Below are 13907 nucleotides of genomic sequence, written 5' to 3' on the forward strand. Positions count from 1 at the left end.
GTCTTTCAAAAAACTCTTGTGGTTTATTTATAAAAAGTGGGATGCTTTGATTCTAAATGCCAGTGAAAAAATGCTGGTTTCATGCAGTTTGAAAGAGTACTTTTACACACTGTGGCTGAGGATTTTCTTTATTGACATTGTATGTAAAGCCAAGTGAAATATATTTTTCATCATATTTATGCCTCTTTGATGTTCTTTCTGTGAATTGCTGGTGATGCTGAGATTGCTTTTTGGCTTCGGATGCATCGATTTCAATATAGCTGTCAACCTTAGTATGCGGTGCACTCACGCTCGCTACTGAAAGGGTTAGTTCATCCAAAAAGGAAAATTATGTCATTTATGACTCACCCTCATGTCGTTCCAAACCAGTAAGACCTCCGTTCATCTTCGGAACACAGTTTAAGATATTTTAGATTTAGTCCGAGAGCCTTCTGTCCCTCCATTGAAACTGTGTGTACTGTCCATGTCCAGAAAGGTAAGAAAAACATCATCAAAGTAGTCCATGTGACATCAGAGGGTCAGTTAGAATTTTTTGAAGCATTGAAAATACATTTTGGTCCAAAAATAGCAAAAACTACAACTTTATTCAGCATTGTCTCCTCTTCCGATCTGTTGTGAGCGCGTTCACAGCAGTGTAGTAATATCCGGTTCGCTAACTAATCACTGGATGTAACCGGATCTTCTTTAACCAGTTCAACGAATCGAACTGAATCGTTTGAAACATTTTGTGTGTCTCCAATAAGCATTAATCCACAAATGACTTAAGCTGTTAACTTTTTTAATATGTCTGACACGCACATCCTGATTTTGCCAAGTCCTCGTTGTCCTGAGACCAATATTTTTTTATGATGACCCTGGGACAACAACTGCCTCAGCCAATCGACGTTTATGACGTCATCACTATGTGCGCCCTGCAGAGTCCGCCAAAATACCAGTGAAGATCGCAAGTAAAAAGGTAAGACCACAACTTTTTCATTTATCCTATACATTTATATTATTTTATTAATGATAGTACATATTTGTTTTTAGATTTGTGTTATTTTCACCACCAAAGTTTTGACATCATTGGAAAGTTAGCCTAAATAGCCGTTCCTACTAGTCCAGACAGATGTACCTCACTGTTAACTTTCTGGCTCCAGTTAAAACATTCTAATAAATGTTGTTTTTACATTTATTTTATATTTTATAGTTTGCCAAACTATTAAAAGGCTGCGATTAAATAGTGGCCGTATTGCGAGCTTATTTTCTGCCGGTTTAGCGCTCGGACTGCCGCCACCACAAATTTTCCTAATATTTCTGTCGTTAGCATATACATCACTGTGCCATTGTCCATTTGTGTTTCGTTGTGTCCAGTTGCATTCAAAGACAAACGGCCGAAATGCGGAACAATAAAGCGCTAGTTTGCTCGCCGCACGGACCATTCAGCTCGGTCCACCATCAGACTGTACTGCGATTCTCTGCGAGATCCATGTAGAAGAGATTTATTACTGATCTATTACTGTAATAATCTGTGAACACTGATTTATTCTGTTATATATGAATATGATGACCTCAAGTCATCACTGATTTATTCTGTTATATATGAATATGATGACCTCAAGTCATCACCGATTTATTCTGTTATATATGAATATGATGACCTCAAGTCATCACTGATTTATTATGTTTTATATGAATATGATGACCTCAAGTCATCACTGATTTATTCTGTTATATATGAATATGATGACCTCAAATCATCGCTGATTTATTCTGTTATATATGAATATGAATATCTCAAGTCATCACTGATTTATTCTGTTATATATTAATATGATGACCTCAAGTCATCACTGATTTATTCTGTTATATATGAATATGAATATCTCAAGTCATCACTGATTTATTATGTTTTATATGAATATGATGACCTCAAGTCATCACTGATTTATTCTGTTATATATGAATATGATGACCTCAAGTCATCACTGATTTATTGTTATATATGAATATGAATATCTCAAGTCATCACTGATTTATTCTGTTATATATTAATATGATGACCTCAAGTCATCACTGATTTATTCTGTTATATATGAATATGATGACCTCAAGTCATCACTGATTTATTCTGTTATATATGAATATGAATATCTCAAGTCAGCACTGATTTATTCTGTTATATATGAATATGAATATCTCAAGTCATCACTGATTTATTATGTTTTATATGAATATGATGACCTCAAGTCATCACTGATTTACTCTGTTATATATGAATATGAATATCTCAAGTCATCACTGATTTATTCTGTTATATTTGAATATGATGACCTCAAGTCATCACTGATTTATTATGTTTTATATGAATATGATGACCTCAAGTCAGCACTGATTTATTCTGTTATATATGAATATGATATTCTGTTATATATGAATATGATGACCTCAAGTCATCACTGATTTATTCTGTTATATATGAATATGAATATCTCAAGTCATCACTGATTTACTCTGTTATATATGAATATGAATATCTCAAGTCATCACTGATTTATTCTGTTATATATGAGTATGATGACCTCAAGTCATCACTGATTTATTGTTATATTTGAATATGAATATCTCAAGTCATCACTGATTTATTATGTTTTATATGAATATGATGACCTCAAGTCATCACTTATTTACTCTGTTATATATGAATATGAATATCTCAAGTCATCACTGATTTATTCTGTTATATATGAGTATGATGACCTCAAGTCATCACTGATTTATTGTTATATTTGAATATGAATATCTCAAGTCATCACTGATTTATTCTGTTATATATGAATATCTCAAGTCATCACTGATTTATTCTGTTATATATGAATATGATGACCTCAAGTCAGCACTGATTTATTCTGTTATATATGAATATGATGACCTCAAATCATCGCTGATTTATTCTGTTATATATGAATATGATGACCTCAAGTCATCACTGATTTATTCTGTTATATATGAATATGAATATCTCAAGTCATCACTGATTTATTATGTTACATATGAATATGATGACCTCAAGTCATCACTGATTTACTCTGTTATATATGAATATGAATATCTCAAGTCATCACTGATTTATTCTGTTATATATGAATATGAATATCTCAAGTCATCACTGATTTATTCTGTTATATATGAATATGAATATCTCAAGTCATCACTGATTTATTATGTTTTATATGAATATGATGACCTCAAGTCATCACTGATTTATTCTGTTATATATGAATATGATGACCTCAAGTCATCACTGATTTATTGTTATATATGAATATGAATATCTCAAGTCATCACAGATTTATTCTGTTATATATGAATATGAATATCTCAAGTCATCACTGATTTATTCTGTTATATATGAATATGATGACCTCAAGTCATCACTGATTTATTCTGTTATATATGAATATGAATATCTCAAGTCATCACTGATTTATTCTGTTATATATGAATATGAATATCTCAAGTCATCACTGATTTATTCTGTTATATATGAATATGATGACCTCAAGTCATCACCGATTTATTCTGTTATATATGAATATGAATATCTCAAGTCATCACTAATTTATTATATTTTATATGAATATGATGACCTCAAGTCATCACTGATTTACTCTGTTATATATGAATATGAATATCTCAAGTCATCACTGATTTATTCTGTTATATATGAATATGATGACCTCAAGTCATCACTGATTTATTATGTTTTATATGAATATGATGACCTCAAGTCAGCACTGATTTATTCTGTTATATATGAATATGATATTCTGTTATATATGAATATGATGACCTAAAATCATCGCTGATTTATTCTGTTATATATGAATATGAATATCTCAAGTCATCACTGATTTATTCTGTTATATACAGTCTTGTTCAAAATAATAGCAGTACAATGTGACTAACCAGAATAATCAAGGTTTTTAGTATATTTTTTATTGCTACGTGCCAAACAAGTTACCAGTAGGTTCAGTAGATTGTCAGAAAACAAACAAGACCCAGCATTCATGATATGCACGCTCTTAAGGCTGTGCAATTGGGCAATTAGTTGAAAGGGGTGTGTTCAAAAAAATAGCAGTGTCTACCTTTGACTGTACAAACTCAAAACTATTTTGTACAAACATTTTTTTTTTTCTGGGATTTAGCAATCCTGTGAATCACTAAACTAATATTTAGTTGTATGACCACAGTTTTTTAAAACTGCTTGACATCTGTGTGGCATGGAGTCAACCAACTTGTGGCACCTCTCAGCTGTTATTCCACTCCATGATTCTTTAACAACATATTCACATTTCTTGGTTTTGCTTCAGAAACAGCATTTTTGATATCACCCCACAAGTTCTCAATTGGATTAAGGTCTGGAGATTGGGCTGGCCACTCCATAACATTAATTTTGTTGGTTTGGAACCAAGACTTTGCCCGTTTACTAGTGTGTTTTGGGTCATTGTCTTGTTGAAACAACCATTTCAAGGGCATGTCCTCTTCAGCATAGGGCAACATGACCTCTTCAAGTATTTTAACATATCCAAACTGATCCATGATCCCTGGTATGCGATAAATAGGCCCAACACCATAGTAGGAGAAACATGCCCATATCATGATGCTTGCACCTCCATGCTTCACTGTCTTCACGGTGTACTGTGGCTTGAATTCAGAGTTTGGGGGTCGTCTCACAAACTGCCTGTGGCCCTTGGACCCAAAAAGAACAATTTTACTCTCATCAGTCCACAAAATGTTCCTCCATTTCTCTTTAGGCCAGTTGATGTGTTCTTTGGCAAATTGTAACCTCTTCTGCACATGCCTTTTTTTTAACAGAGGGACTTTGCGGGGGATTCTTGAAAATAGATTAGCTTCACACAGACGTCTTCTAACTGTCACAGTACTTACAGGTAACTCCAGACTGTCTTTGATCATCCTGGAGGTGATCATTGGCTGAGCCTTTGCCATTCTGGTTATTCTTCTATCCATTTTGATGGTTGTCTTCCGTTTTCTTCCACGTCTCTCTGGTTTTGCTCTCCATTTTAAGGCATTGGAGATCATTTTAGCTGAACAGCATATCATTTTTTGCACCTCTTTATAGGTTTTCCCCTCTCTAATCAACTTTTTAATCAAAGTACGCTGTTCTTCTGAACAATGTCTTGAACGACCCATTTTCCTCAGCTTTCAAATGCATGTTCAACAAGTGTTGGCTTCATCCTTAAATAGGGGCCACCTGATTCACACCTGTTTCTTCACAAAATTGATGACCTCAGTGATTGAATGCCACACTGCTATTTTTTTGAACACTCCCCTTTCAACTAATTCAACTAGTTGCCCAATTGCACAGCCTTAAGAGCGTGCATATCATGAATGCTGGGTCTCATTTGTTTTCTGAGAATCTACTGAACCTACTGGTAACTTGTTTGCCACGTAGCAATAAAAAATATACGAAAAACCTTGATTATTCTGGTTAGTCACATTGTACTGCTATTATTTTGAACAAGACTGTATGAATATGATGACCTCAATTCAATTGTGATTTTTGTTGATTACAGTGCATTTGCAGCTTCAAGGGGAGTAAAGGGAGAGTGGGACCTCAAAACCACAAAACACAATTTGCAAACCGATTCAGTGTCGTGGTATCCACATACTCAAGCGTACATCATTGCATGCATGTTTTTTAAATGAATTAAATTTAAGCTTATTATCATACATAATCTTCCCTTGTACATGGTTTTATTAAGGTGCCAATAATTGTCAGATTCTGTATTTAGTGACAGATATGTTTCTCTCTATCTTATTTTTATTCTTATAAATGTTTGTCTTCGTTTAAGTTTGCCACTGAATTTCTAACAGGCCACTGTTGAATAAATAAATGTATATTTATTCAATCAAAATAAATAAATAAAAATCTATAAACCAAAGTGCATGCAAGCAAAAAATAAATAAATTGATTAATAAACAAATCAAAAAAAAAAAAAAAAGTGCGCCACAATGCTTCAAGTCAAACGAACAAACAAACACGTGAAAGCGATTCGAAAGCTCTTTATAGCTAACATGAATGTTACACAATGATCAACCTGCACAGTGCAAATAGCCAAAACCTAGATATTTTAGGCATTATTAAAATCCGGGCTGGGACGTTTCCCATGTGAACGGCGCATATGGTCACCCTAGTTTGCTCACTCACTTATTCCAGTAACATTAAACACTTTAAACAGGTTCTGAACTCATCTTGTTGTCTTTATGAGTGTAGTGATGTTTTTATGCACTAGTCAATAGCACATTTGTTGAAGATGATGTTACAAAATTTTGTGTATGACTTTCTATACAGATGAAAGCAACCCATTGGCCCAAATTTTTTTGTCTGCATCAGATACTGCAGCACACTCAGGTAACTGTTTTGTTATTGACTGGTTGGATCTCTTGCACCAGTTGTTATGAAGTCTCATTTAGACTATCTCTCACATTTATGTCTTGTGTTTTACGCAGCTGACCCAAACCTGTTAGTCGAGCCCTCTGGATCTGATAAAGGCTCTGCACTACAACAGGGTAACTTTTCAAATTCTTGTATTTGACTGACCTAACTGAACTTTGGCTAAACCTCATTTACACTATTACAATCACTTCAACTGGGATAGCCATTTTCCCCCTAAGTTTTCAATTCATATTTGATGACATCACTGTAAACACTATGCACTCTAAAGCCAAGAAATTGAAGGCCAAAACAAGGCCCTAGTTCTCATATATGGTCTGTTTGTTGTTATTTTCTCTAGTGGTCAACCGATATATCGTCAAGACCGATATATCGGTCGATATTTGTCATTTTTCATATCCGAAATCATGTCAGAAAAGGAGTGTCTGAGTTTAGTTTGTTTATGTGTTAGACACAAGTATTGTTTGTTTAGAAACAAGTGTTGTTAGCTAGTAATCACATACTGTCCCACTTTTGTAAACCTGTGATGTTGACATGGGTTCTGACATATTTTTGAACAGAAGAGAAAGTTATATCAGATACAATTTATAAGAGACATGCCACTTCCTCAATCCTCAATACAACTATATAAGGAAAACCCATAACGGCAAAGATGGCGGTTGTATACACATGTCCCGCCCCTCCCGCTGGAAAGCCAATCATCTGCTTTTAACAGTCAAGCCGGGAAACATTTAAACCTATCGCCTGGTTCCACTGAGGTATGCGCATAGTTCAGGAACCCTTGTGCATGCGTAGTAAATGTATAACCTGTGGGGGAAAAGGCATTTTAAACCTTATTTTGAGGCAAAGTCATCAAACTTTTTCAGCAATTTTTATCATATTTCACATGCAGTTTTTATGTCCTGGTGACCAATGAAAGTGCAGTTCTGACTCTTTGCCCATTCATTTAGATAGGAGCCTGGTCTTGTTAGTCTGAAATAGCTGCCTGGGGGCATTGCCAAGATGGCGGCTGAGTGGCACGACTTGCCTTAAAGAATTTGGTTATATCCATGTTGGAGGCCATAGGTAAACCTTAATAAGGGTTAATAAGGTGTTAATAAGGGTTTTTATTGCATACATTTACGTATAAAAGCACAAAAGTAGTTATAAGATGTAGTGGCCAAATAAAATAGTTTAAGGGCTTCAAGTTAATAAGAAGCATAAATATAACTGTTTTTTTTAAATGCAAGGTGCATCATCTTGGATTATTAGTGATCACAAATCATACACAGTTTGCCACATTGCCTCTCATGGCTATTTATAGAATACATGAGTGATATTTAGAAAGCTCTCTGCTCACATGCTTTGCATCTGTGACACTGTACTTGTTTCTACATAGGTTGGCAAAAAAGATGTCCCACCCAATGTGCTGCAGCAGCCTAGAAAGGCAAAGACAAAGGTGACGATATTCAGCACTTTAACAGAGGGAGAGGCGGAAGACCTTGCCAAGGGGTTTGGAATGGCACTGACCAAACATGTGCCAAAAGACAAACTACTTTCTGGGATACCTGAAGAGGACATCCCAGCAACACTTTAAGTGTGTCTGTGTAAGCTCTCTTTCTTCCTCTGTTTGGTATAATTTCTTATAATATATTGGTGGCTGCACCTTTATTTATTTTCTATGAGGAAAACATCCAGGGGCCCGTTCTTCGTACGTCGCTTATTACATCCGAGATCAAATGACACATCCAAGATGATATCATCGTGCTAATCATGATCCGGCTAATTGGGTTCTTCGAACACACCTGTTGTGTATGATTAGCATCGCTGGATTGAGTTATCTGAGATAATTGCACGTTCATGTGTTGGCTTAAAAGGGGATATGTATGGATACTCGAAACCATGATCAGCAGTGCAGCGATTGGCCGGTAGCAAGACGGCTATGTAATGACGTCATATAAAAGTTTTTCGTCGGGTGTCATTTTAAATTATAAGGAAACAGCCAAGCAAACAAAACTACATAACTGTTATAATAGATACATGAAACCGATAATAGATACATGTTTTTATTTTATTAGAATTTTTTTCCCAATTATTTATATTCACAATTTATAATAGTTGTGCAGTCTTTACATTTTTATTTCAATGTAGAAATGATCTATTCATTTCATTTTATATTTGGACAGATTTGTTATGTGACAGCATTAATGAAAGTTTCTTAAGGGTCAATATCATGTTATCTGCATCTCCTGCGCTCCATCAAGCCACTCGTATAATAGCAGTCATCACTCAAAATAATGTACGAGTCTATTATCTGTATAGCATGTGTGTAAGACTCTAATACAATTATGAAGTAATAATTTGATGACAAATAAATATTTCAGTGAGTAAAACTGGCTGTCTATAGGCTGTTATGGACTACACAGCATTTGTATATTATTTTTAAATACTTTTTTTAATGATTATTATTTTAAATTATTGTCCCTGGATCAGTACGATACTCTTGTAATAAAGTAGCTGTGGTAGCAGACATATTTTGAGTATCAGTTCTGGTTGAAAAGAAGCGATCTAATCCTGTTTACATTAAATAAGCTGCTCCCTAGCAGGTTTAAGCTAACGGACCTGTTGCTATGACAGCAGCTCCGGGATGAGCTTCGAAGAACCAAATGATCCAAGATCACGCCAAATCGTCAACATTCAAATCCAGCTAACTGAGTTAGCGACGTACGAAGAACAGGCCCCTGGAGTGAGTTAAGATGTGACACTGTATATCAGTATTTATTTTCCCAAAAAATAATAATTAATTATTGTGTTCAGCCTGACATCCTTTTTGAAAAATAATGATTTTTAAACTCATGTCTGCTTTGCTGAACATTTGAATACATTTTAAAGACTGGGCATCTTGAATGTTGTTTTAGTGTAAGACCACTGGCAAAAGTTCCTTGGTTTTAAGGGCCATATTTACTAAGGGTTTAGCATAAACCCTCTATTGGCATTAAAATCTTACAGACTTTAAGTTTTTTTTTTTTGCACACAGTTTTTTTTTTGTTTTAGTTCTTTGTTAAACTTAATTGGCCTAATGTGCATTTTATTCTTGTATTACCATAGTACAAACCTTTTTAGCCTGTCAACTAGTCCCTGTATCAAGAAGTCAATTAATCAACTAGAGAGCAAAATATTTAATGTCTTTTGTGACAGAAAACTGATGATAGCAGCTCAAGTAACATGAACATTTAAAAAATGTTTTGCAGGAGGACCATTGAACAAATGAAGATTAATGTGCAAAACCTTGGCCCTGAATCAGAGCTGGATTTGGCCACTCACCGCTTTGGGCATACAGCAGCTGATTTTTTCTTTTCTTTTTTAGAGGACTGTATGAAAAAAAGCACCCATTAGGGGCACACATATACTAATGTGGAAGCTATCAGCTCAGATTTGTAAACGAAAACAGGAAAGTTCAGATTGCTTGATCACAATTTGATTTTTGACAAATACAAAATAAAATTTTTTAATTTTTGTGGTCAGTTGTTTTATAGTAAATATTTGTTGGATTACTGAAGGTAACAGCTGTATTAGATAACAAATACAAAGTTTGATAAAAATGTCCAAAATATGCACTTGAATAAAACATTTCTTTTAAACTTTGTCCCTGGTCTTTTGACCACTCATGTGATTTTAGGAGAATTGTATCTGGTTTAACACCAAGAGATATTAAATCTTGAATATGCTTGACTAGCTCTTGACTAATGTTTTCTAAGTGGCCCTCAGAAGAACTTGATGGGTCATGTCCTGAATGAATGGTGTAAAGCCTTTCGATTATAACCAGTTTGTTGAACCAGTCTGTCCTCTTTTTAAAGGAAACATAGGCTTTGCATCCTTTGGCACGTCGACTTCGTTGCGTGCATGCTCCAGACCGTTTGCATGAAAACAAGAAATATCAATTTTATTGATTTTGCAGACTTGCAGAATTCACAGTCCTGAAGTTGGCATCTTTGGAGGTGTTTATGGTAGTGAGTCTTTGCTGTATAAATGCACAGGCATCTAAATCCTTTTCTAAAACATGGACTGTTATATTGGTCTCTTTTTTGTTTCCTTTAAAGCACTCCTCTTTGTAGACTGTTGTTTTTATGAATTCCTCCATCTCTGATGTCGAAATCTAAAAAGCAAAGGGACCAAAACAATTAGACTTAACATCAATAATGTAAAGTTAAAATCCATGATAATCTCAAGAAAACAATGCAATGCTTACTGTAACTTCTTCTAAACAGATTTAAAACAGTAATAATGCATTAGCATTCATATGATGACTTTAGGTCATATTCATATGTAACAGAGTAAATCAGTGATGACTTGAGGTCATCATATTCCTATATAACAGAATATCATATTTATATATAACCTAATAAATCAGTGATGACTTGAGATATTCATATTCATATATAACAGAATAAATCAGTGATTACTTGAGGTCATCATATTCATATATAACAGAATAAATCAGTGATGACTTGAGATATTCATATTCATATATAACAGAATAAATCAGCGATGATTTGAGGTCATCATATTCATATATAACAGAATAAATCAGTGATGACTTGAGATATTCATATTCATATATAACAGAATAAATCAGTGATGACTTGAGATATTCATATTCATATATAACAGAATAAATCAGTGATTACTTGAGGTCATCATATTCATATATAACAGAATAAATCAGTGATGACTTGAGATATTCATATTCATATATAACAGAATAAATCAGCGATGATTTGAGGTCATCATATTCATATATAACAGAATAAATCAGTGATGACTTGAGATATTCATATATAACAGAATAAATCAGTGATGACTTGAGATATTCATATTCATATATAACAGAATAAATCAGTGATGACTTGAGGTCATCATATTCATATGTGACAGAATAAATCAGTGATTACTTGAGGTCATCATATTCATATATAACAGAATAAATCAGTGATGACTTGAGATATTCATATTCATATATAACAGAATAAATCAGTGATGACTTGAGATATTCATATTCATATATAACAGAATAAATCAGCGATGATTTGAGGTCATCATATTCATATATAACAGAATAAATCAGTGATGACTTGAGATATTCATATTCATATGTGACAGAATAAATCAGTGATGACTTGAGGTCATCATATTCATATATAACAGAGTAAATCAGTGATGACTTGAGATATTCATATTTATATATAACCTAATAAATCAGTGATGACTTGAGATATTCATATTCATATATAACAATAAATCAGTGATGACTTGAGGTCATCATATTCATATATAACAGAATATCATATTTATATATAACCTAATAAATCAGTGATGACTTGAGATATTCATATTCATATATAACAGAATAAATCAGTGATGACTTGAGGTCATCATATTCATATATAACAGAATATCATATTTATATATAACCTAATAAATCAGTGATGACTTGAGATATTCATATATAACAGAATAAATCAGTGATGACTTGAGGTCATCATATTCATATATAACAGAATAAATCAGTGATGACTTGAGATATTCATATTCATATATAACAGAATAAATCAGTGATGACTTGAGGTCATCATATTCATATATAACAATAAATCAGTGATGACTTGAGGTCATCATATTCATATATAACAGAATATCATATTTATATATAACCTAATAAATCAGTGATGACTTGAGATATTCATATTCATATATAACAGAATAAATCAGTGATGACTTGAGGTCATCATATTCATATATAACAGAATATCATATTCATATATAACAGAATAAATCAGTGATGACTTGAGATATTCATATTCATATATAACAGAATAAATCAGTGATGACTTGAGATATTCATATATAACAGAATAAATCAGTAATGACTTGAGGTCATCATATTCATATATAACAATAAATCAGTGATGACTTGAGGTCATCATATTCATATATAACAGAATATCATATTTATATATAACCTAATAAATCAGTGATGACTTGAGATATTCATATTCATATATAACAGAATAAATCAGTGATGACTTGAGGTCATCATATTCATATATAACAGAATATCATATTCATATATAACAGAATAAATCAGTGATGACTTGAGATATTCATATTCATATATAACAGAATAAATCAGTGATGACTTGAGATATTCATATATAACAGAATAAATCAGTGATGACTTGAGATATTCAAATATAACAGAATAAATCAGTGATGACTTGAGATATTCATATATAACAGAATAAATCGGTGATGACTTGAGGTCATCATATTCATATAAAACATAATAAATCAGTGATGACTTAAGATATTCATATTCATATATAACAGAGTAAATCAGTGATGACTTGAGATATTCATATTCATATATAACAGAATAACTCAGTGCTGACTTGAGGTCATCATATTCATATATAACAGAATAAATCAGTGATGACTTGAGATATTCATATATAACAGAATAAATCAGTGATGACTTGAGATATTCATATATAACAGAATAAATCAGTGATGACTTGAGATATTCATATATAACAGAATAAATCAGTGATGACTTAAGATATTCATATTCATATATAACAGAGTAAATCAGTGATGAGTTGAGATATTCATATTCATATATAACAGAATAAATCAGTGCTGACTTGAGGTCATCATATTCATATAAAACATAATAAATCAGTGATGACTTGAGATATTCATATTCATATATAACAGAGTAAATCAGTGATGACTTGAGGTCATCATATTCATATATAACAGAATAAATCAGTGATGACTTGAGGTCTTCATATTCATATAAAACAGAATAAATCAGTGATGACTTGAGGTCATCATATTCATATATAACAGAATAAATCGGTGATGACTTGAGGTCATCATATTCATATATAACAGAATAAATCAGTGATGACTTGAGGTCATCATATTCATATATAACAGAATAAATCAGTGTTCACAGATTATTACAGTAATAGATCAGTAATAAATCTCTTCTACATGGATCTCGCAGAGAATCGCAGTACAGTCTGATGGTGGACCGAGCTGAATGGTCCGTGCGGCGAGCAAACTAGCGCTTTATTGTTCCGCATTTCGGCCGTTTGTCTTTGAATGCAACTGGACACAACGAAACACAAATGGACAATGGCACAGTGATGTATATGCTAACGACAGAAATATTAGGAAAATTTGTGGTGGCGGCAGTCCGAGCGCTAAACCGGCAGAAAATAAGCTCGCAATACGGCCACTATTTAATCGCAGCCTTTTAATAGTTTGGCAAACTATAAAATATAAAATAAATGTAAAAACAACATTTATTAGAATGTTTTAACTGGAGCCAGAAAGTTAACAGTGAGGTACATCTGTCTGGACTAGTAGGAACGGCTATTTAGGCTAACTTTCCAATGATGTCAAA

The 13907-nt window shown here is 33.1% G+C and overlaps 1 long non-coding RNA gene across 2 annotated transcripts; it reads left to right on the top strand.

Moving 5' to 3' along the window:
• The first annotated feature begins 913 nt into the window (after positions 1-913).
• On the top strand, positions 914-9768 carry LOC113081357 (uncharacterized). 2 transcript variants are annotated; one of them, XR_003282161.1, is made up of 5 exons: positions 914-955; positions 6356-6415; positions 6514-6573; positions 7836-8033; positions 9688-9768. It is a non-coding gene; the product is annotated as an uncharacterized LOC113081357 (long non-coding RNA). The 2 variants fall into 2 exon arrangements; XR_003282162.1 differs by having other exon boundaries at positions 7836-8043; positions 9688-9766.
• Positions 9769-13907: the final 4139 nt, after the last annotated feature.

Source organism: Carassius auratus, unplaced genomic scaffold (assembly GCF_003368295.1).
Source record: "Carassius auratus strain Wakin unplaced genomic scaffold, ASM336829v1 scaf_tig00033929, whole genome shotgun sequence".
Classification (NCBI taxonomy): Eukaryota; Metazoa; Chordata; class Actinopteri; order Cypriniformes; family Cyprinidae; genus Carassius; species Carassius auratus.